The sequence below is a fragment of the Puma concolor genome, chromosome C1 (assembly GCF_028749965.1).
Source record: "Puma concolor isolate L17-30 chromosome C1, mPumCon1.1.hap2, whole genome shotgun sequence".
Lineage (NCBI taxonomy): Eukaryota > Metazoa > Chordata > Mammalia > Carnivora > Felidae > Puma > Puma concolor.
In genome coordinates this window covers 58,683,757-58,709,295 of record NC_141674.1, presented here as the reverse complement: position 1 = coordinate 58,709,295, position 25,539 = coordinate 58,683,757, and the positions used below count along the sequence as shown (strand labels likewise).

Sequence of the window (25,539 nt, the reverse complement as noted above, 5' to 3'; positions counted from 1 at the left end):
TACCAGGGAATGTGATTCCTGAGTGGTAGGTAAAAGTATATTTAGTATATTTAGTCTATATATATTTAGTATAAAAACAGTGGGTTTTTTTTAAATGTTTATTTATTTTTGAGACAGAGAGAGACAGAGCATGAACGGGGGAGGGTCAGAGAAACAGACACAGAATCTGAAACAGGCTACAGGCTCCAGGTTCTGAGCTGTCAGCTCAGAGCCCGACGTGGGGCTCGAACTCACGGACCGCGAGATCATGACCCGAGCCAAAGTCAGATGCTTAACCAACTGAGCCACCCAGGCGCCCCAAAACAGTGGTTTTTATACAGAAGCTTTTCCATGACCTTTAAAAATCATCTTGATGAAGGTTTTAAGAGGGAAAGTTCGGTTCAGCATAAGTCATTAATTGATAAGTATCATTCTTAATAAAATTGTATAATTAATATAGTTAATATAATTGACAAACTGTCTTCCAAAGTGGCTGTACCACTTTGCATTCCCACCAGCACTGAATGAGAAAGCCTATTACTCCACATCCTTAACAGCATTTGGTGTTGTCAGTGTTCTGTATTTTGGCCATTCTAATAGGTATGTAGTAGTATCTCTCTATCATTTTAATTTGCCATTTCCTAATGACAGATGATGCTGAACATCTTTTTATCTGTAGGTCTTCTTTGGTGAAGCTTCTCTGAAGGTCTTTGTCCCATTTTCTAATGGTTTGTTTTCTTATTTTGAGTTTTAAGAGTTCTTTGTGTATCTTGGATAATAATCCTTTCTCAGATATGTATTTTGCAAATATTTTCTCTGTGGCTTGTCTTATTATCATCTTGATATTTCACAGAGCAGTTTTTAATTGTAACAAAGTCTACCTAATCAATTATTTCTTTCATGGTTTGTGCCTTTGGTATTATATCTAAAAAGTCATTGTCATACCCAAGGCTAACTAGCTTTTTCCCTATGTTATCTCCTAGGAGTTTTATAGTTTTGCAATCTGTTTTGAATCAATTTTTGTGGTGGATAGAAGGTCTTTGTCTACGTTTTTTTTTTTTTAGCATGTGGATTGTCCAGTTGCTCTGGCACCATTTGTTGAGAAAAGTATCTTTGCTCCCTTGTTGTTGCCTTGGCCCATTTATGAAAGAGCTATTGATATTTATGTGGATCTATTATTGGACTTTCTCTTCTGTTCCACTGATGCATTTGCTTATTCCTTCACCAATACCACACTGTCTTGATTACTATGACTTAATAGTAGGTTTTGAAGTCAGGTAGTGTCAGTCCTCTGACTTTGTTCTTCCCCTTCAGTTTTGTGTTGGCTATTTTGGATCTTTGCCTCTCTATTTAAACTTTAGAATCAGTTTCTCTATATCCACAAGGCTATGGAATTTTTTTATTGATAAATAAGACATATCAATGGGCTATAGAATTTTCACTGCATTTGTAAGCAATGGAGCACCACTAAAATGGGTAGATGGAAGGGTGGCATGTACATTGTGAGCTTTAAAAAGTAATTTTGGAATTGGGGCCCCTGGTCGGTTAAGCGTCAGACTTCAGCTCTGATCATGATCTCACAGTTCGTGAGTTTGAGCCCCACATTGGGTCTCTCTCTCTCTGTCCCTCCCCCACGTGTGCGTTCCCTCTCTCTCTCTCTCTCTCTCTCTCTCAAAATAAATAAATAAACTTTTAAACCAAGTAATTTTGGAACTGTATTGCTTTAGAAGAGCAATACAGTAAGGGTGGAAAGGTGGTCTTATTTCCCTCCCTCCCGCTCTCCCTTGCTCTGCACTTCCTCCCCTCAATTTCCTTTTCCTTAATCTAGGCCTAACCAATGTTAACTTTCATCCCCTACATGGGACCTCTCTGTCAAGACTGGGAAGTGGTTGTTTTATATATGCAGAAAACACAATGTGGAAGGAGTATTGTAAAAATGTAGAGCTTTTGTATACATTTGAAGTGAAGCTGTTGTCAGCTTAATATAGACAGTTATAAATATAAGATGTTTTATGTAAGCTTCATCATAACCACACAAAAGATAAAGAAAAAGGATCAAAGCATACCACTACAGAATATCATCAAATCAAAAAAGAGACACAAAGAGGAGAAATGAACAAAATAATTATAAAAATAAACAGAACTCAATTAACAAAATGGTAACATAACCCCATATCTATCAATAATTACTTTAAATGTCTCAATACTACCCAAAGCAATCTACATATTCAATGCAATCCCTATCAAAATAACACCAGAATTCTTCACAGAGCTAGGACAAATCATCCTAAAATTTGTATGGAACCAGAAAAGACTCCAAATAGCCAAAGCAATCTTGAAAAAGAAAACCAAAGCGGAGGCATCACAATCCCAGACTTCAAGCGATACTACAAAGCTGTACTCATCAAAACAGTATGGTACTGGCACAACAACAGACACTCAGATCAATGGAACAGAATAGAGAACCCAGAAATGGACCCACAAATGTATGGCAAACTAATCTTTGACAATGCAGGAAAGAATATCCAATGGAATAAAGACAATGTCTTCAGCAAGTGGTGCTGGGACAACTGGACGGTGACATGCAGAAGAATGAACCTGGACCACTTTCTTACTCCATACACAAAGATAAACTCAAAATGGATGAAAGACCTAAATGTAATACAGGAAGCCATCAAAATCCTCAAGGAGAAAGCAGGCAAAACCTCTTTGATCTCAGCGGCAACAACTTCTTACTCAACACATCTCCACAGGCAAGGGAAACAAAAGCAAAAATGAACTACTGGGACCTCATCAAAATAAAAAGCTTCTGCACAGCGAAGGAAACAATCAGCAAAACTAAAAGGCAACCGACAGAATGGGAGAAGATATTTGCAAATGACATATCAGATAAAGGGTTAGTATCCAAAGTCTATAAAGAACTTATCAAACTCAACACACAAAAAACAAATAATCCAGTGAAGAAATGGGCAAAAGACATGAATAGACACTTCTCCAAAGAAGACATCCAGATGGCCAACTGACACATGAAAAAATTCTCAACATCACTCATCATCAGGGAAATACAAATCAAAACCACAATGAGATACTACCTCACACCTGTCAGAATGGCTAACATGAACAACTCAGGCAACAACAGATGTTGGAGAGGATGTAGAGAAAGAGGATCTCTTTTGCATTGTTGGTGGGAATGCAAGCTGGTGCAGCCACCCTGGAAAACAGTATGGAGGTTCCTCAAAAAACTAAAAATAGAACTACCCCATGACCCAGCAATTGCACTACTAGGCATTTATCCACGGGATACAGGTGTGCTATTTCGAAGGGACACATGCACCCCCATGTTTATAGCAGCACTATCAACAATAGCCAAAGTATGGAAAGAACCCAAATGTCCATCGATGGATGAATGGATAAAGAAGAAGTGGTATATAGATACAATGGAGTATTACTCAGCAATCAAAATGAATGAAATGTTGCCATTTGCAACTACGTGGATGGAACAGGAGGGTATTATGCTAAGTGAAATTAGTCAGTCAGAGAAAGACAAAAATCGTGACTTGACTCATATGAGGAGTTTAAGAGACAAAACAGATGAACATAAGGGAAGGGAAACAAAAATAATATAAACACAGGGAGAGGGACAAAACAGAAGAGACTCATAAATATGGAGAACAAACTGAGGGTTACTGGAGGGGTTGTGGGAGGCGGGGTGGGCTAAATGGATAAGGAGCATTAAGGAATCTACTCCCAAAATCATTGTTTCACTATATGCTAACTAATTTGTATGTAATTTTTTTTTAATAAAAAAGAAAATTTAAAAAAAAAGAATAAAAAGAAATGCAAAAGAGCAATAGGAAAATCAAATTTATATTTTCACCCTTCAGGTAACAAGAAAATCTTAATTTCATTATGTTCATAGCATTTTCATGAATAGGCACAGGTTATTTTGTCTTTATGGATATATAAATTTCATTTGAAAAGAAGAGAATTAAAAATCAGAACATCCAGGTAAATTTGGATTTCAAAAACAAACACAACAAATCATGTTTAATGTAAGTATGTTGCCAATATTGCATTGGGCATACTTATACTAAAAAATCATTTGTTACAGAGAACAAACTGAGGGTGGATGGGGGGACTGGGGGAGAGGGGAAAACAGGTGATGGGCACTGAGGAGGGCACTTGTTGGGATGAGCACTGGGTGTTGTATGTAAGCCAACTTGACAATAATTTATATTCATAAAAAATAAAAATTACTTTAAATGTAAGTCCATTAACTCTCCAATTAAAAGGCATGGAGTGGCTGAATGCACTGAAAGAAAAGAAAAGGAAAAGGGAAAAAAGAACAAACTATATGCTGTCAAACTTTAATTTAAGGACACACATAGACTGCAAGTGAAAAGATGGGCAAATATATTCTATGCAAACAGAAATCAAAAGAAAGCAGTGTAGCTATACTTATATGAAACAAAATAGACTTTCAGCCAAAGATTGTAACAAGAGACACAGGTCATTATATAATGATAAAAGGATCACTGCATCAAAAGGATATAACATTTATAAATATTTATGCACCCAATATAGAAGCACCTAAATATATAAACAAATATTAACAGATCTGAAGAGAGAGATGGACAGCAATACAATAATAGTAGGGAACTTTAATACCCCACTTTAAACAATGGCTAGATCATCCAGACAAAATAAATAAGGAAACATTGGACTTAAACTACACATTAGACCAGATGGACTTAATGGACATATATAGAACACTCCATCCAACAGCCACAGAATACATATCATTCTCAAGTGCATATGGAGCATTCTCCAGGATTGATCAAATGTTAGGCCACAAAACACATCTGATAAAGTGTCACTATTTAAAATATATTTGAAAACTTATACAACTCAGCAACAACAACAAAAAAATCCAATTAGAAAATGGGCAGAGGAATTGAATAGACACTTTTCTCCAAAGAAGACATAAAAGTGGACAACAAATACATTAAAAGGTGCTCAATATCACTCATCATCAGAGAAATGCAAATAAAAACCACAATGAGCAATTACCTCCCACGTGTTAGAATGGCACTCACCAAAAAGACAAGAGTGAACAAGTGTTGACTTGAATATGGGGAAGAGGGAAACTCTGTGCACTGTTGGTGCACTGTTGGAATTGAAATTGGTACCACCACTATAAAAAACAGAACTGAAGTGCCTCAACAAACTAAAATAGAACTAACATGTGATCCCACTTCTGGGTGTATATCCAAAGGAAATGAAAAGAGGATCTTGAAGAGATATCTACACACCCTTGTTTATTGCAGCATTAGTCACAATAACCAATATACAGAAACAATCTTAGTGTTCATTGATGGAAAAATGGATAAAGATGCAAGATACACACACACACACACACACACACACACAAATGGAATATTGTTCAGACATGAGAATGAAGGAAATTCTTCCATTTGCAACAACATGGGTGATCCTTGGAGGCATTATTTTAAGTTAAATAAGTCAGAGAAATACAAATACTGTATATTATTTATATGTAGAATCTTTAAAAGATGAACTTGTAAAAACTGGGAGTGGAATAGTGGTTACCAGGGACTAGGAGGTGGGGCAAAACAGGAAACATTGGTCAAAGTATACAAACCTCCAGTTATAAAATGAATAAGTCCTGGGGGTCTAATGTACAGCATGGTGATTATAGTTAATAATAAGGTATTACATACTTAAAAGTTGCTTAGAGAATAGATCTTAAATGTTCTCAATACCCCCCCCACACAGAAATTATAATTATGTGACATGTTACATATTACACAAAAAAAAGATATGTTACACAAAAAAGAAAGGATAATTACATGATGTAATAGAGATGTTAGCTAATGCTATGGTGATAATCATTTTGCAACATGTTAAGTGTATCAAATCAACACATGTACATCTTAAACTCATCAATGTTATATATCAAGTATATCACAATAAAACTGGAAAAAATAAAATCAAATGTTCTGGGCTGCTTTTAAGTTTTTCTCTTTATCTCTGATTTTAAGTAATTTGATTATGATCATCCTTGGTGTGACTTTCTTCATGTTTCTTGTGATTTAGTTTCATTGAGCTTCTTGGACCAGAAGCAATTTGGAAATAATTACAACTAATATTTATTCAAGCATTTTTTTCACCTCCCACTCCCATTGCCCATCAGTTCTGGTATCTCAACTACACAAATGTCAGACTGTTTGGTATTATCCTCCAGGCAGAACCAGCTAGATAATTTGAAGAGATCAGTGCAAAATTAAAATGATGGATACCTTATTCAAAAATTGCTAAGAATTCCAAAGGTAACAGTCGAGCATAAACTAAATGAGGGCTCCTTCTGAATGCAGGGAGAATGTGAAAAGAAAGGTGGCATACCTATGAAACCTGCCTCATAGGTAATCTAGTCTCTTTTCATATTATTTCAGTCTTTTTCTCATCCTTCACCTTGGATAGCTTATGTTGCTATGCTTTTAAGATCACTTATCTCTTTCTTCTGCTGTAGTGTCTAAACTGCTGTTAAGTTCATGCAATAATTTTTTTCATTTTGGGTACGGCATCCTTAGCTCTACAAGTACCATTTGGTTATTTTGTGTTTCTTCCATTTCTCATGATGTTCCTGTATTCCTACACATCCTTAATCATAGATTAAGAACAATTAATGGTTGAGATAGTCTGTCTAGTCAGAAAGCCAATGTTTTTCAGCACCATGTAATCTCCAGAATCTCGGTTCAGCTCCCCACCCACCAAGAGAAAGAAAGAAAGAAAGAAAGAAAGAAAGAAAGAAAGAAAGAAAGAAAGAAAGAAAGAAAGAAAGAAAAAAGAAAGAGAGGGAGGGAGGGAGGGAGGGAGGAAGGAAGGAAGGAAGGAAGGAAGGAAGGAAGGAAGGAAGGAAGGAAGGAAGGAAGGAAGAAAAAGGAAAAGGAAAAAAGAAAAAACCTGTAGCTGTTCTTTGCAAGACCTCATACAGTCATCCTGCTCCTGTGTGGTTTAACATTCAGCCAAAACTCAAGGATCCCTCTGAAGATTCTTTGTTCCTCAAGTTCGCTTTGCTCTCTCTCCCTGAACACCTATACCATTTATTACTTTGTTTGACATTTTTTATATTATAGGGGACAGGAATACGGAGAGTAAGTAAAATGGTTTACAGCATTACTATTTTTTTTAGAATGCATTCTCTAACACTTTTTCCCCAAATTACACAAAATTATCTACATCTTATTTATAATAAATATCATTCCCTGGCAAAGGAAAAAGGCACATACTATATATCTATGAAAATGACCGTTCAAGTCAGGCATAATGTATGTAATACTTTTTGTCTTCACCGGGTATACAAATATTTGATTAGATTTCACTTAGATACACAGTATAATCATGTATTTGCAAACTCTGCTAAAGATTGGAATAAACCCCAACATGCTTATTCATATGTGTTATGACAAAATTTCTAACATATCTGAGAAAACCAACTTAACAAGAGCTACAAGCTAACTCGCCTTTATTTAGCGGACAGAATTCAGAACCTCCTGCCAACTATAGGCACAGATCTAACCTTCTTTAAGTGTTCTATTCTTTTTATGAATTTTATAATTTGTTTCTATTAAACTCTACAAGAGTGTCAGTATTATTCATTGGAATGAATCAAAAGTTTTTTCATACCCTACAGCCAAAACAAACTAAAGAAATAAACAAAAGATGGTTACTGTTATCCAAAAAACCTAATTTCAGGTTATTGAGCTCATCCAAACTGTCTCAATGTTCTTATTAATTAACTTATTTTAAGTAAGTGCTAAAAGTTGGAATTTTCAAATAAATTATTAATGAAATATTGTTTATATATTTTATAAGTTGTATATATGAGAAATCCACAGAAGATATAATTTTTTATAAAAAATATTTCCCCTTCTAAAAATCAGTTTTGAAAATCACTATTTAAGATGAACAAATAGCTTTGATGTTCAGAGAAATCCTAGATTGATTCTGGCTTAAATACTTTGCTTTTTTCTGGGCCTTCCTGCCTTTTTCTTTCTTGTCTTTCTGTAGTCTCTTCCCCCCATTTCTACCTCCTATGACATGCAAAAAAGCTACTTTTTATGTTTTCATAACCACGCTAATAGTAGCATGGATGCAACAAAATTTAATGAACATTATTTTATTGATAAACATTTACTTTGTTTCCAATACTCCTTCATTATAATGAACACTATCATTAAGATATTCAAGATTATAAACCATTTCATATTTTAGATTATTTCCTTAGGACAGACTCAAAGTAATGGAGTATTAGATAAAAACTATTATTTATTTCTTAAAAGACTTTTAGCAAATCATTTCAGTGGATAGTGAGAGCTTCTTCATACTGGAAAGTAAATACTGTCTTGTGTTATCTGCTCAAATTTAATTTCACAGAACCTCTGCCTATTAAGTCATAGATGTTAACCTGTTAGATACTTGTTTTGCATCCCTTGCTCCAGGAAGACTTCCCTCATTCGTCCCCTCTACCACCCAAGACTGAGGATATATTCCTTTCTGTGGGCCCTCAGGGACCCCTTTGTTTTTATCTTTTATAGCACTAACACTGTTTCATAATTGCTGTTTCATATGTCTGCCTCACCCCGAGATTTTATGTACATGCCAACAGGGCTTTGCCTTGTTCACAGATATATTTCCCAGAACCTGAAACAGTGTCTGGCACTTAGCAGAGATGCTACAATTTATGCTGAATTAATTAGTTATCTTTATTATGGACGTAGTTACATATCTGTAGAGGACTAATTACTATCTATGCTCCCACAGCCAGCTTCCTCCACTCGAAATGCAGACAATGACAAAGGAAGGTGATGAACAAAAACTACTAAACAAATTCATATAAAAGAAACCTTGAGAATATACATCAGGCCACTTGGAAATGCTCACTTTCCCATCCTAAATATGCCTCCAACACACATTCCCTGGCAGCATCCCACTTATAATTAACTTTTTCCCCCTTAATTTCTACAATGAGGAAATAAACATGATGTCTCTAGAGCACTGGCATGAACAGTGTTCTCTGAAATGTCACCCAGAGGGAGAGGTCGGCAACGGAAAATTGTGTTCCAAAGACTTATATGCTAGTCACTTCTTATTTTATGGTCGCTATTATTTTCCCAAAGTAGGTTATGTAGGGAAAAGAAAAATGCCTTTTTAAAAGTTAATATCAAACAACACCGATATGCTTTTTTGCATCATTACAGGCAAAGGGCTAAATTGTTACCTGCTGGCTTGGAAGCTCTTTTAGCTTCTGTTAATAAGAAAGTCACAGAAAGAGACGTCTGTATCAGGTCCAGGGAGGACCATGGTGAAGAGGTGCCCCCCTTGCAGTGATCAGATCCATTGTTCTTGTAAGTGTAGTTTCACTCGTGTACTGTATTCAGGCTCACGGAAGTGTGGTCAAGGGCAACAAGGAAAATGAGAATCTGGGGACCGGTCCTGGACAAAGTTTTCTTTCATTTGAATTAGTCTACAACACTAATTCATCTTTTACCAAAGATTATTTTGTGCCTGGTGGCTCAGTTGGCTTTAGCATCCAACTCTTGGTTTCCACTCAGGTCTCATGAGTTCATGTTCATCTCACCGTTCATGAGTTTGAGCCCTACATGGGGCTCCGTGCTGACAGTGTGGAGCCTGCTTGGGATTCTCTCTCTCTCCTTTTCTCTGCCCATCCACTGCTTACTCTCTTTCTTTCTCTCTCTCTCAAAATAAACAAACTTAAAAAATTTTTTAAAGATTATTTTGATGCCCTCAATCAATTCCGAGTGACAATATATTCCCATAGGCAGGTTTACTAATGTTGCCATAATGTTGCTGTAATGGAGTTTTAGAAAGGAAGTGCTACTTGCTTCATTGTATATTAATAAAGGTTGATGCATGTCTCAACTGTTTCCTAATAAAATATGCCTAAGAGTGAGCTTAAGTAGGCAGCAAATTTAAATTATACACTGCCTTCAGGGACATAAACATCAGTTTTCTAGCATCTCATATTTATCAGTGAAATTATATTAAATTGTGAAACAGAAGTTCTCTTGGCTTTTGCTTACTTCCTACAGTGTAGTACTGAAGCACTATATCACTCAGTAGGCTTCGTCCTTCTCTGCCAAATCTATTTCTCAGAGTTTCTGGCAGCACAAAAAGAAGGCACCAGAGATGATTACTAATGTGTTAGATTATTAAAAATTAAGTTACCCAGAGTTCTCTTTTAAATTCATTTTCCAGGAAGGTAGTTCAGGACACTTGAATGAAAGGGTACTCCTTGACCAATTTAACTTTGAATTGCTTCATTCAGAAGGCTGAAGGTCCCTCTCACAATCTGGGCATTTTAATGACAATGTAAATTGCTGACTAAAAAAAAAACAATCAACAAGGGACGGCCAACCAAATACGTGAAATAAATTAAGCTCAATGTTAACAATATTAGGTAGCAGACAACCAAAATGACTCAGAATTCACCCTCTGCATCACGTATATCATCGACACAGGTGTTTTTTTGTCATGGTAATTTGTCTGGGATGTACGAACAGATTTTAGGACAGATGGGTAAAAACTATAACAAAAATAAGAAATTGCAAAGCTTCCCTAAACCTAAACATCTGCAGTTTAGCCCTTTTGTTATGCCCCAGGAAAGGCAGAAGATTACAAGGCAAATATATAAAGACGTTTAGTATTCTTCCACATTCATAGCAAGAACTGGTGATAAGATGCTGTAGTAGAAATCATCAAACAACTTCTAGTTAGTATTCTGACATTAATCAGGTGACCTTGGAAGTTTCTTAGCTTTCTGACATAAGCCTATTTGGTTGTAAAATCAGTGGATTTGGCTATATCTTTTACATCCTCTTACAGCTATAGAACCACAAAGTTCTACAATTATAGAAGCCTTATTTCATTCACTGCTAAACTTCAGCACTTAGAATCATGCCCAGCACATGGTAAATTTTCCATAACTGTTTCTTGAATGAATATAGGCATAAATGTTTGTTGAATGAATGCATATACAAATATGTATCCTTTCAATTTCTTACTAACTACATTATTATTTACATTCAGGGAATATGTTGTGAATAATTTGTTGAAAACTCCCAAAGTACCATGAGCTAAAATACATGGTATAAAAAAAGTTACAGAATAAAGATAATATTTTCTAACATTTTTTACTCTATTAAATATCTGGAGATTAATATATGAGCAATACATGAAGTGCAACAGATCAAGATCAATGAAAACTGGTTAGTGTTTGGGGAAAAGATAAAAGTATACAAAATCCTTTTTTCAAATCTTTGAATTTGTTTCTTTTAATGTTTATTCTTTTTTGAGAGAGAGAAAGAAAAAGAGCATGAGCGGGGGAGGGGAAGGGGCAGAGAGAGAGAAGGAGACACAGACTCCCAAGCAGGCTCCAGGCTCCCAGTGATTGGCACAGAGCCTGATGTGGGGCTTGAACTCACAAACCATGAGATCATGACCTGAGCTGAAGTCAGATACTTAACCAACTGAGCCACCAGGCACCCCTAAATCCTTGAATCTTTTGAACAAATGTTTCCCAGACTTCTGAGTTATAAAACATGAAATTAACAAGTTTTTTAGACTAGATATTCAGACATCTAAACTGCCAAAGCAATTTTATCATGGCCTTGAGTATACCTCTTTGACTTCTATTGTCCATGTGTCTCATATGTGCATTTCAATTTGAAACTAAGAATACATGGCTACCGCAGGAGAAATACATCTTGTTCAAGCTGATATAATGAGTTAACTGCTAGCTAATGAGGTTTTTCTTTTTAGTGAAATCATTTATATTTGTCTATTTAAACATTGGAACATGGGGGCGCCTGGGTGGCGCAGTCGGTTAAGCCTCCGACTTCAGCCAGGTCACGATCTCGCGGTCCGTGAGTTCGAGCCCCGCGTCGGGCTCTGGGCTGATGGCTCAGAGCCTGGAGCCTGTTTCCGATTCTGTGTCTCCCTCTCTCTCTGCCCCTCCCCCGTTCATGCTCTGTCTCTCTCTGTCCCAAAAATAAATAAACGTTGAAAAAAAAATTAAAAAAAAAAAAATAAATAAATAAACATTGGAACATGCATTCTAAATGTAGAATTAGGTAGAATTAATGCCAAGCTCTTATTGTTGACAATAAAGAATCATACATTCAACTTCTACTTAGAGTCATTTTTCTTTTCTATGATTTTAAAGTCACCCATCTGTATCAAAGAGAAAATTTAAGGGAGAGCAATAGAAATAATGCAAGTAAAAAAAGGGAAAATCTTGTAGAATTCAGTGTGCACAGACCTCATAGAGTTTAGAAAGGCAAATGAGGAGACAGAAAATAATTTTAATAAACTATCATTCATTGAGTGACTACTACGAGCAATAAATTATATAATACTCATAACATTCATTAAAAAGTAGATATCATCACCATCTTACAGATGAAGAAGTGGAGGTGCAGAGAGATAAAGTAGCTTGCCAAAGGGCAAATAGTTAAAAAGTAAGATTTAAATTAAGTTCTATTTGACTCCACAGTCCACACTTTTGACCACGTCAAACTTCCAAAAGAGAACTTTTGATACATCAGTAATGTATTTACAGTGTCTCTGTACAGTGACATTACATGTATGTAATGACATACACATGTAATACAGTGTATTACAGTGAGAAGTCATGAATGTGATTTTTATTTACACTTCAGTTGTCAGGACTGATCACTTGGTTCTTTTATTACATACACTGCCCTTATAAGGCCTTAAATTAAAATGTTCTTAAATTTCCATATATTTTAATATTTCAGAGCAGGTAAAGCTTTAAAGAATGAACTCCAGTTTTCAGAGCTGAGCTAAAAATGTGCCTTTGACTTCCCTTCTCTGCCTTTCTAATCACATCAGTCACGATATTAAATCCATACTTCTCAGAACTCTCTTCTCATAAGCTCTCTTTCACAATACAATACCACGCCGTGTGTGTGCGTGGGCATGTGTATACGTGGGCGTGGTGCGTGGGATCGATCAATCTAGATCTACGTTTCTACTTATGTCTATGTTATATTTATATAGATACAGATTGATGGATCTCACATTTCAGAAATAAGAACTGAACTCCATTCTTTTGAGGAATCTATAGTTTTTATTTACAATTTGTTTTCTTTAATCTTTTTCTTCCTTCCAACAGAATTGAGGTCCCAGGACTTTTCAAATGGTTTCCTCTGTGTTTCTCCCATCTCCAGTCTCTTAACTGTGGCCTCTCTTCTTCTCTTCATTCCCTACATCCCTCCCCCTTCCCTACTCAACTGAAGCACCCCAGGCTCCATGCTGCTCCTCAAACATGCCAGGGAACTCCAGCCTGACAGTTTTGCATTTATTGTTTGGCTTTTGCTTTTTCCTGGGATATTCTTCTCTTTCTCACCAGATATCACACAACTCACTATCTTACCTCTGTAAGCCTTATGTCAAATGGAAGCAGCTCAATGCGCTTTCACTAAACACTTTTAACAAACTGCTCCCACAGCCTACACTTAACCCTGCTCTACTTGTCTGTAGCATCGATCACCTTCAAACATACTAAGTCATTTGCTTTTTATTTTGTTCATTGTTTATTGCCTGTCCACCCCCTATGCCGTGAAAGCTCCATGAGGACAGGGGACTTAGTTTTCTTTACTGATATATTCCCCAGTGCCCAATGCATAATAGGCTGTCAATAAATATTAGCTAAATGAGTGAGTATTTCATTAATATAAATTCTTAGGGTGAAATTTCTTAGTCAAAGAATGGGTAGATTTTAAAATTCAAATGCTTACTAGTAAACTCAACAGTTTATACTTATTATAAAAATTACCTAAGCCAGGGGTGCCTGAGTGACTGAGTAAGTTAAGCGTCTGACTCTTGATTTAGGCTCAGGTCATGATCTCACAGTTCATGAATTTGAGACCCGCTTCAGGCTCTGCACTGACTGTGTGGAGCCTGCTTGGGGCTCTCTCTCTTTCTCTCTTTCTGCCTCACCCCAGTGCGCTCTCTCTCTCTCTCTCTCTCTTTCTCTAAAAAATAAAAATAAAAGTTTAAAAAAGATTTTAACAAAACAAAAATTATCTAAGCCAATAAAAATTATGACCTTAAGATAGAAGTGCTTAAAACTCTGCCGTCTTCACAGAGGACTCACTTCCTTAGTTCTTCCTCCTCCTGTGACCACCAGCCACAATTATCTACAAAACCCCATCACTGAGGAGCAGCAAACATTTCTAACTCTGATCTACTCACCCAACAAAGGTGCTTAAAAACTAAAGTGCAGACAACCACTGTTCTAGACACAACAGTCATGATCCAGGTGCTTTGTTTTATGGACCTTCTTTTATATGCAGACCCCAGAAATACTGTTCTCACTTTCCTTCTCTAGATTTTATTCTTTGCTGGTTTTGACAGACCTACTTCCAACCCAGGATCTTAATTCTTATCCTAGAGCCACACCTCTACTAACCCATCTTCCTGACCTGGCTTGGACTCCTCTTCTTGCCTATTTCTTCCATTTCCATCACCCAAGAGATAGGCTGCCAAATTCATAGTACCCATGCTTTCACTTTCTATAGAATACATGCTATGTCATTTATCATGCTAGCTGGACCTGCCCTCCATTGTACTCCACATTCAAACAAATATAGATCAAATATAAATGGGAAAAAAATACACATGTAGAATTACATATATAATGTGTATGTGTTCCAACTATTCTTCTCTGTAGGGTCCTTAACATATTATTAATGCATGTATTTATATCTCCTTCTACTTGTTTTTCCTAAGCCTGGCTCCCATTTAATGTTCACATTTCAGAGTACTTTGTCTCCTTTGGCATCTCACTTATTACTGAGAAAAGTTAAGCTTGCTCTTAATTGTTGCTCATTTGTTTTGACTTCTGAATAATAATAATTCATGATAGCAGTACTTTCTGTTTCATGGAGGAAAGCTGTATTAATTATAAGGGAAAGAGAATATAGGGAATTGAACAATTATAGTAAACATAAAGAGAGAGAAGTATAGAGAAGAACAAAGAAGGGTTAATACATCAAGTCGGGTACTCATACCATCCAGCCTTCTGACTGGGGAAGCCCCATGGTGAACAGCCCAGTTGAAGTCCCCATTGAGGGTCCTGGGCAGAATGTCCTCCCCTCAGGTGAGGCTTTCCCACCAGGGCAATATATATACTACCATTGTCTGATCTACAGTTAGTCATTAAATTTGTCTAAGTACAATCCGGGGCGCCTGGGTGGCTCAGTTGGTTAAGCGGCCGACTTCAGCTCAGGTCATGATCTCGCGGTCTGTGAGGGCTGTGAGTTCAAGCCCCGCGTCGGGCTCTGTGCTGACAGCTCAGAGCCTGGAGCCTGTTTCAGATTCTGTGTCTCCCTCTCTCTGACCCTCCCCCGTTCATGCTCTGTCTCTCTCTGTCTCAAAAATAAATAAATGTTATAAAAAAAATTTATAAATTTGTCTAAGTACAATCCTAAGCAAGCTGGGTGTTTTTCTGTTTCTTTTATCATATCTCACAATCTTAGGATCCTAGACGTTGGCATATTTCTCTTCCCTCCTTGATCCATATTTCTCTTCCATCTTGAGCCTGGTCGGGCTCAAGAAGGTGAAGCAAGTTAATCCCTCTTGGCTCCAGGAATAGAAGGGCCAATTCTGATCCCAAGGCCAGATATGGAGCATGAGCCAACAAAGCCCCCATGATTGTTTGTGTATGTGCAGGTCTGGGCAGAAATACATGACAAATCACATCAACAAGTTCTATACAGAACATTGCCCCTTTGAATAAATGGAACAATGGAAGTAACACTTGGCTTTCTGTTTTATGTGCCTTGTGGTTTTCTACCCTGCACTACCAAATGCTAATCCACTTCTGCAAGCCTCCATCCATATTGTGTTCTATCATTCAGGGAAGAGCTCAAAGTGAGACCCACATTCTTCTGTCACACTCTCTAATGACACAATCAGCAAAAGTGCCACATTAACCCAATTAGATGCAAATACATTCAGGTTTATCTTTAAATCCCTTGTGTGCTATAATGCAGCATGTGTGCATTTTTCTCAAAATTTTCACACATTAAGTATTTACGATCCTAGTCTTTTACTAATTCAATCCTTGCAAGTTCCATTCCAATTTCCCCTTTCTCCAGCAGGGGGCACAGACTGAGGCTGACTTAATGGACTCTTTTAGATTTCCTTGTTATTTCACTTCTCTGTCTTTCTAAACAAGGTCTTTTTTTTTTTTTTTTTTTTTTTTGTCTTATATCCATGGTGTTTCCCTGTGTCCATTCCCTGTTAATTCCTGATGAGCTTTTCAGAAAGGTCTCAAAGCCAAGACTAAATGATAGAGCTGTTTTCATTGTTCCCATTTCCCTTACCTCTTCTGGCTTCCAGACTAGACTCAGCTCTCTCGTGTGGGCCACCATTCCAGGCTCCCACTCGCCTGTCTCATATCCATTATAGCTGGCATTATTTTCCACCTTAAAACATAATGCGACCACAATAAAACCCTTGGTGAAACACCTCTGTCCACATCACCACCACCGTCATCCATCAACCTGTGGCCTCATAACCAAAGACAGAAACCTCAGACCAGGGAAAAAGTAAAGATCACACATTACAAAACCAACAGGGGTCTTTTCGGAATAGATGAGTAAGGCTGTGTTCTGCAAATCATATTAGAACATCTGCTTGATATATTCAAATTTGGCTATTTTTCTTTCTTTTCAGATATATTTCAAGTCTCCCTACTGCCATCTTTATCTAAAATGTGAGATTTTTTTTATTTATTTTGAGAGAGAGAGAGAGAGAAACAGAAACGTGAGTGGGGAAGGGGCAGAGAAGGAGGGAGAGAATCCCAAGCCTGCTGCTCATTGCTGTCAGCTGGGAGCCAAGCCAGAAATGCTGAGGTCATGATCTCATGGTTCTCCAGCCCCATGTCTGGCTTGGCTCCCAGCTGACATCATGGAGCCTGCTTGGGATTCTCTCTCTCTCTCTCTCTCTCTCTCTCTCTCTGCCCCTTCCCCACTCACACTAGTGCTTTCTCTTTCTCTCTCTCTCAAAATAAATAAATAAACTTTAAAGTGAGATTTTGAATGCCAATAAATTATCTTTTCAAACTTTTCTCCTGGTGGACAATATGGGCCGCAGTAATCAGGATTGATGCCATTTACTTAGCATCAGGTTGTAGTCATCTGGATGCAAATCCTAGTTCCACAATTACTTATTTCCACAGCCCACTATTTTTGAAAACTTGTGCAAATAGCTTAGGCTTTCTCATTCTTAGTTTCCTAGTCTGTTAAATGAAAATAATAATTGTAGCCTTTGAGGATCCAGCAGGGTTTAACAAAAGAAGTATTTACAAATGAGTGGGCAGACTTTAGAGAAGGCAACAAAGAGGTGCCCAGTGTTCTCAATGGCAAGAGTCCTTTCTAACCCTAGACCTGAGAGACAAATGATGTGGCAGTTACCAGAACCAGAGAGCTCAGAGGAAAGCAGCCAACCCAGTGTAACACCTCAGGCAGAGAGCTAGGCAGTAAACACACTGACATCACCCTCTTCCCTTTTTCCAATGTCTCCTCAGTATCTCCCATTGGCAGAACCCAACTGGAAGGCAGAGGGCAAAGGGACCCACTAGCTGCTGTCCACAAAAGTCAGCCTCAAGCACCTGAGCAGGAGGCAAAGGGTGAGAAGTGGATCTGGAGGGGCAGCAGAAGATATTCATCACGGTCTACTCATTTTGCTCCTCAACATCCATTCTGATCATTTATCTGGTGAAAAATAAATCTGTGTCCCTGCTATAGATGGCAAACAAATCATTAGCTATTACTTTAGTGCAGAGTCAGACCATAATCCCACTTAAAGTCTAAAACATTAGGTATGACCAGCACTCTAAATACAAGGCAGCAGGGGGAAGCAGCAACAATTAATTAACATGCAATTTAGGTGCTATGGTCACTGGCTTTGTAAATACAAAGCCTCAGTTGATAACCACAACTTGCTTTTTCTACAACCAAGTTGTTTACCTTACCCTCTTCATTTCTATAGGACCTGAGTCCTTATCGGTTCAGTCTTTACTGAGTTGCCACAGTTTACTGAACTACCAGTTACCAGAACTATTGGACCAGAGAGTACTAAAGGATGTTCTAACAAATTGCCTAGGTCCCAGGCATAGTCCTCCTTACCTTGACCATGGAGCAACAACCCATTTTTCCGTTGGCATTTGGGCTCATTCATGTTGGCAAACAGTGACTCCTTTCTCTGCCTGTTGATTTAGTGGTATGAAAAGCCCAGAATAGCCAAAGTGCAGTCTGAACTTTCAGACTATGACTAGTTTCCCTGATTAAATCATTGCTCTCTTGGGCACTTAGATTTCCAAATTTACCAAGCCCAGGAATACACATATAAGAGGCAAAAACAATTTTAATATGTCATTTGGCATAAAAGAAAGTATCCTTCTCGGGACACCTGGGTGGCTCAGTTGTTAAACATCTGACTTCACCTCAGGTCATGATCTCACCATTCGTGAGTTCAAGTCCCGCATCTGGTGAGCACAAGCTCTGCTTTGGGTGAGCCCCGCTTCTCTCTCTATGTATCCATCTCTCTCCACCCCTCGCTCTCACTCTCTCTCAATATAAAGTGTTCCTCTTTCTACTATAAGAAGGTGGTCATCTGTAAACCAAGAAGAGAGAACTCACCAAAACCCAACTATGCTGGCACCATGGTGACCTTAGACTTCCAACCTCCAGAACGGTTGAAACTCTGGAAAATTAATAAAAGGAAATCTCATTTAGAATACAGTATGGAGGCTGGCAGGAGATGCATTCATGCCTATTCACTCATCAACTACAGACCCAACAGGAAGAGAAGCACTTTGAACATAGACACTTCTTTACTATCCCAGCGTGGAAAAAGAAAGGCTTTCCTTCTCACTTAGCAACAGCCCAGCCAATGAGAGACAGCCACAACATAGCTAATGAAAAGCCACTATACTTAGAACTCCAAGTTTACTCCAATGGATTTTTGTTTATAACAGACTTCCCAACTCCTCTTTTCTGTAAAAGAGCATTCCTCTCCTTTGTTTGGGAGACTAGCCTGTGGTTTTGCCATAGCTTGTTTATCCATCATTGCTATTCCCAAACAAACCCATTTTGCTGGTAAAAAGAAAGAAAGAAAGAAAGAAAGAAAGAAAGAAAGAAAGAAAGAAAGAAAGAAAGAAAAGAAAAAAGAATGAAATAAGAAGTTCTAGTCTCCATTTTTTATCCCAGAGCCTCATATTCTGACTAAGGGGGAGACTAACACATGTGGGCTGATGGTTTAAGGCATACACCACAATCTGTACGATAGCTTGTAATCTTACGGCATGTCATCTCATAGCTGGTACTGTGTGACTGCTCCCGGCTCCCTGAAGTAAAGCAAAATCAGTGAATGTTGTGGGAATGAACTTATTGCTGCCCTTTCCTTGATGTAACATGTGCCCCAGTGGTGGAGGAAATGCTTTGTGAAACAGCCTGGTGATAGATAATACAGCACTTTCTGTAAGTCTATGACCGCTCGTGCCAATGGAACCACTGTGGGCAGAGAGACAAATCTGTACCCAGACCACATGTCTATTCTGATGGGAACAAAGCATAGCCTCTGCAGTGTTGAAAGAACTTTGATGTGATCAGCACATCACCAGATGACTGTCAGGTCCCCCTGGAGAATGATACATGTCCGGGATCAGATTTGGTGAAGGGAAACCCATGTTTATGGGCTCATGCAGAGATTCTGACACTGCTGCCATAGCTATATGTGTATGAAAGCTTAATACACATGCTGTGAGAAAAAGGCAAATGGAGAGACGTCTTGTCAACCTGATTACTGGAGCCTGCTTCACAGGGGATACCCTCTGGCAACACGTAAGCGAGGCGCAAACATTTCCCCACTTGCTACCCACCATGAAAGAAACATCACACACGTCTCTCCCATACCTCCTGACTATCAGACTCCAGCCTGGTCCTGAGTCATCTCTGTCCTGTGACTACAGAAGTTGGGAACCCTTTAAAGCTGCTACTGAGCCCTTCTGATTTTATACTCATTTCAGAGGTAGACATTTGGGCACTTTAACTTTTCCTTTACCACTTTCCTTGAAAAGAAGTGTATTTGTGACCACACAATCTCAGAATTTCACTTTAGGGATGTAAATTCTAAGGCTACTCTTGAAACCAATCACTTTGTCAGTCAGGGCACAACCAAGCTGGGTAACTACAGGGAATTAAAGAGCTAAGGTTGTGGGCAGAGTTTAAGGAAAGCAACAAGGAATGAATAGATATTAATATAACCAAAGGAAGTGGGAGCCAAGAGGAAGAGTTTTCAGGGAAAGACAAGAACACTTGTTAAAAACTACTTTATGCCACTCTTTTTATTTATATTGCCTTATACAATCCTCACAACAACCTTGCAGAGTAGTATTTGTATTTTTTGTACAGGTAGAAGCCTCAGAAAGTCAAGAAGCTTGCCCAAAGTCACACAGAAATTGAGCAGTAAAGCCAGAACTTGAGAACAGGAATTTCTCACACTCCAGGCTGTGTCCTTCCCACTGCCTTCTGTCACACCAGACATGCTAGAAATCTCTTCTCTCCTGACGCACACTTACACCCTACCCCTTTGCTTCCTCTGACCTTCATTCCATTACTTAGTTGGTCCAATTTAAGCCACTCAGCTAAACACTGACTCATGTCAGTTCTGTTCCTTTCCTCCTTTATTTTGTTCTGCCCTAGGCTTTGAAGAAGACACAGAAAATAGAAGTCTCAGACAGAAGCTTTGCTTATGAACATCGGTAATTATTATTAAAGGGGCACCTGGGTGGCTCAGTTGGGTAAGCGTCTGACTTCAGCTTAGGTCATGATCTCACAGTGTGTGAGTTCAAGCCCCATGTCAGGCTCTGTGCTGACAGCTCAGAGCCTGGAGCCTGCTTAGGATTCTGTGTCTCCCTTTCTCTCTGCCCCTCCCTTGTTCTCACTCTCTCTCTCTCTCTCTCTCTCTCTCAAAAATAAAAAAACACTTAGAAAATTTTTAATTAAAAAATTTTAAAAAATTTTTAAAATAAAAATATTATTAAAGACCACACACACATATTGATTTTGTCATTCATTGAACCAGTATTTCTTGAGGTGCTACTATGTGCCATGTATATATTCTGAGCAAAGAAGAATTAGAGAATAACGATGTATTAAAACCCCCGCCTTCAGAGTTTATATTCTATTAGTTTGGAGAGACGTTAGGGAAGAGGAAGACAATAAACAAAATAAATACAAGTAAATATATAATGTGTTAGATGATAATAAAAGGGATAGGAAATGGGTGGGGGTTGGGGAGAGGGGCAGGCTGTAATTTTAAATGAGATGGCCAAGAAAGCCCTCATGGAGGAGGTGACATTTCAGCAAAGACTAAAAAGAAAGAGGGAGTCTTTATATATTTAGGTGGGAAGAGCATTTCAAGCAGATTGAAGAGCAATTGTAAAGACCCTGAGGGACAATGCTGCCAAGCATCTATGAGAATCAACAAGTGTGGCCGGAGAAGAATGAGTGAAGTGAAGGTCAGATTAGATGAAGTGAGAGTGGTAACAAACGCCAGACTGTGCAATGCTTTAGAGCTTTAGGAGTTCAGCTTTTACTCTGAGTGAGATGGGAAGCCATAAAGGCTTTAAACCAAGGAGGGACATGATCTGACTTCTGTGTAAACAGAAGCAGAAGGATCACTCTGGCTGCTTATGTAGAATGGACTATGGGAGACAAAGGCAAAAGCATAAAGATCAGTTCAGAGGTGACTGGAAACACACACACACACACACACACACACACACACACACACACTCCAATCAACTTATAAGAGTTTCATTCATTCGTTCTTTCTTTTTGTCACTTAATAAACATTTATTGAGAGCCCACTATGTACAAAGAACTATAAATGATATTATAGAAACCCTCTAGCCCACTTCCACCCCTAACCAAGAACTTAAAAAGAGGACTGCTACAGACTGTCTGTAATCCCCTGAAAGTCATATGTTGAAACCTAATCCCCAGTGTGATGGCATCTGGACATGGGTCTTTTGGGAGATGATTATGGCCTGAGAACAGAAGCCTCATCAACACAATTTGTGCCCTTATAAAAGAGGCCTCAGGGAGGTCTCCTGCATCTTCCACCACATGAGGACACAACGAAAAGACTATGAACTAAGAAACAGGCTCTCGCCAGACATCAATCCACCACGGCCTTGATCTTGGAGCTCCCAAGCCTCCAGAACTGTGAGAAATGAATTTCTGTTGTTTGTAAGCCACTTGGACCATGGTATTCTGCTATAGTGGCCCAAACAGACAAAACAGGGCCCCTTTGCAAGTATTGCAGCCCCACCTTGCCTTCCAGGAAGACCTGACAGAGCTTTGAAAAGAGTTTCATATCTTTAATGCTTACTAAAGTAAAGACACACAACAAGACAGACGAACTTTCTGGATCACCACATAATCAGCTTACTTCACTTGATATTATTCTCAGAACTGTTGTATGTTTCCAAAGAAAAACTGTATTGTTCATAGAAATACAACCAGGGCCCTTAAAAAAAGACACAGATAATATCAGCAATTACTTTTATTACAAGAGGAGATTTCCTCGTAATTCAAGAAAGAACTACAGTCATTTTTGCTATTTGGAAATATACATAAACATTATTCAAAGTTTCTACTTCTTAAGATTCCAGGAAAAGGAACTTTGTTTTTAAATACCATTGAGATGATCTGAGGGCCCAAAGCTCTGCAGTAATCCTGATGCTGTCCAGGATTGGGGTTATATAACAAAAGTCTAATCAGCAAGCCAGCAATCAGAGAAGCATGGGGCAAAGTCACTGGACTTCTTAGCTTTAATAGGTTTCTTGTACTGAAGCATTGACTTAAAGAGCATTGACCTTAGAAATCGTATACACTATCACTGTTCCTGGGATCTTAAGAATATGAAACAGATCATCACTTCTATTATGGTATCCTCTAGCTTGAAGTATAAGGTTGTGGGAAAGGGGGGCACCTGAGTGGCTCAGTCGGTTGAGTATCCGACTTCAGCTCAGGTCATGATCTCACACTCCGTGAGTTTGAGGCCCACGTCAGGCTCTGTGCTGACAGCTCAGAGCCTGGAGCCTGCTTCAGATTCTGTGTCTCCCTCTCTTTCTGCCCCTCCCCTGCTCATGCTCTGTCTCTCTCTGTCTCAAAAATAAATAAAAACATTGAAAAAAGTTTTTAAAAATTTAAAAAAAAAGGTTGTGGAAAAGGAAAAAATAAACAAGGTTTGGGGAAAAAGTATGATGTTGGAGTTTGAGTACCATCTATCTTACACCTGAATGCCTTATTAATGCAGTTTTCTTTCCCATCTCTCTTCAATTGGCTCGCTCTCATTCATCCCTCAGTTTCTCCTTGGGCACATCTCCTGCAGAAGTCTTCACTCAACATGAATCTCTCTATTATTTGTGTGTGCATCTCATCACTTACCATGTACAGTGAGTATCTTATCCATGAGACTATAAACCCCTTGATGAAAGGGATCCTGTATTATTCATATTTGTACCCATAGACTTTGCATGGTATTTAACAAATAATGTGTTCAATAAATGTTGGTAACTTGAAATGGATTAAAGACTTAAACATAAGACCTGACATCATAAAACTCCTAGAAGAAAACACAGGAAAGAAGCTCTTGATATTGGTCTTAGCAATGGTTTCTTAAACATGACACCAAAGGCACAAGCATTAAAAGCAAAAATCTAGACAGTATAATGCTAAGCAAGATAAGTCAGTCAGAGAAAGACAAAACCACAAGATTTCACTCATATGTGGAATTTAAGAACCAAAACAAATGAACAAAGGAAAAAAAGAGAAAAAAAAACAGATTCTTAACATAGAGAACAAACAGATGGTTACCAGAGGGGAGGTGGGTGGGAAGATGGGTGAAAAAGATGAAGGGGATTAGGAGCACACTTACATGATGAGCACTAAGTGATGCATACTATTGTTCATGATACTATGCACCTGAAATTAATATAACACTGTATGTTAATTATACTGGAATTTTAAAAATAGACTAGTAATGATAATTTTAAAAATAATAAAATATGGGGCGCCTGGGTGGCGCAGTCGGTTAAGCGTCCGACTTCAGCCAGGTCACGATCTCACGGTCTGTGAGTTCGAGCCCCGCGTCGGGCTCTGGGCTGATGGCTCGGAGCCTGGAGCCTGTTTCCGATTCTGTGTCTCCCTCTCTCTCTGCCCCTCCCCTGTTCATGCTCTGTCTCTCTCTCTGTCCCAAAAATAAATAAACGTTGAAAAAAATAAATAAATAAAATAAAATAAAATAAAACTTTCAAAGAAAAAGAGAAAGCTACCGTTACATTTAGCATTGCTATTTTACTATAATTTCTTATGGGCCACATTTCTTAATAATATCATTTTCTTATTCCCTTGACCCCTCTCCTCAAGATTCCCAATTTGGTACATTTCCTAATCCTTTAAGTTCAAGATCTGGAAGCTACCATTGACTTCCCCTTTCTCTTTTACCTAGTCCCTGGCATGTGCAATCCATTTCCAAATCCTGCATTTCTCCCTTCACAGACTCCCTCGTGTCTAGCTTTTCCTTTACTTTTTTTTTTTTTTTTTTTTTTTTTTTGAGAGAGAGAGAGAGGGAGAAAGAGAGAGAGAGAGAAGTGGGGCTTACCCGAAGCAGGGCTGGTGCTCACCCCATGCAGAACTCGTGCTCACCACATGTGGGGCTTGTGCTCACCCAAAGCAGGGCTTGAACTCACTCAATGTGGAACTCGAGGGGCGCCTGGGTGGCGCAGTCGGTTAAGCGTCCGACTTCAGCCAGGTCACAATCTCGCGGTCCGTGAGTTCGAGCCCCGCGTCAGGCTCTGGGCTGATGGCTCAGAGCCTGGAGCCTGTTTCTGATTCTGTGTCTTCCTCTCTCTCTGCCCCTCCCCCGTTCATGCTCTGTCTCTCTCTGTCCCAAAAATAAATAAACGTTGAAAAAAAAAAATTAAAAAAAAAAAAAAATGTGGAACTCGAATTCACAATCCATGTTCTGTGTCAGTTTGCAAAGTGGGGACAACCCGGGTGAAATTTGAAGCTGGCCCGTGCACACGGAGGGTGAGAAGAGACAGTGGAAGAAAGAGGCAGGCCACTTCAGAAAGGTAGGAGGCAGGTTTCACAAGGAAGGCAAGTTACCTAGAAGGCTTGTTGTCCTCATTTCCACAAGATGAGTGGATCTTTGCACTCGCACACCGGAATTTTAAAAGTTTATAGGGGCGCCTGGGTGGCGCAGTCGGTTAAGCGTCCGACTTCAGCCAGGTCACGATCTCGCGGTCCGGGAGTTCGAGCCCCGCGTCGGGCTCTGGGCTGATGGCTCAGAGCCTGGAGCCTGTTTCCGATTCTGTGTCTCCCTCTCTCTCTGCCCCTCCCCCGTTCATGCTCT

The 25,539-nt window shown here is 38.7% G+C and overlaps 1 long non-coding RNA gene across 1 annotated transcript in view; it reads right to left on the bottom strand.

Moving 5' to 3' along the window:
* LOC112868308 (uncharacterized) overlaps window positions 1-25,042 on the bottom strand; it is a 362,521-nt gene extending 337,479 nt beyond the window's left edge. Inside the window, exons 1-2 of the long non-coding RNA XR_015254796.1 lie at window positions 24,787-25,042; window positions 18,753-18,816 (exon numbers count right to left, since the gene is read on the bottom strand). This is a non-coding gene — a long non-coding RNA (uncharacterized LOC112868308). The remainder of the gene's footprint in view (window positions 1-18,752; window positions 18,817-24,786) is intronic.
* Window positions 25,043-25,539: the final 497 nt, after the last annotated feature.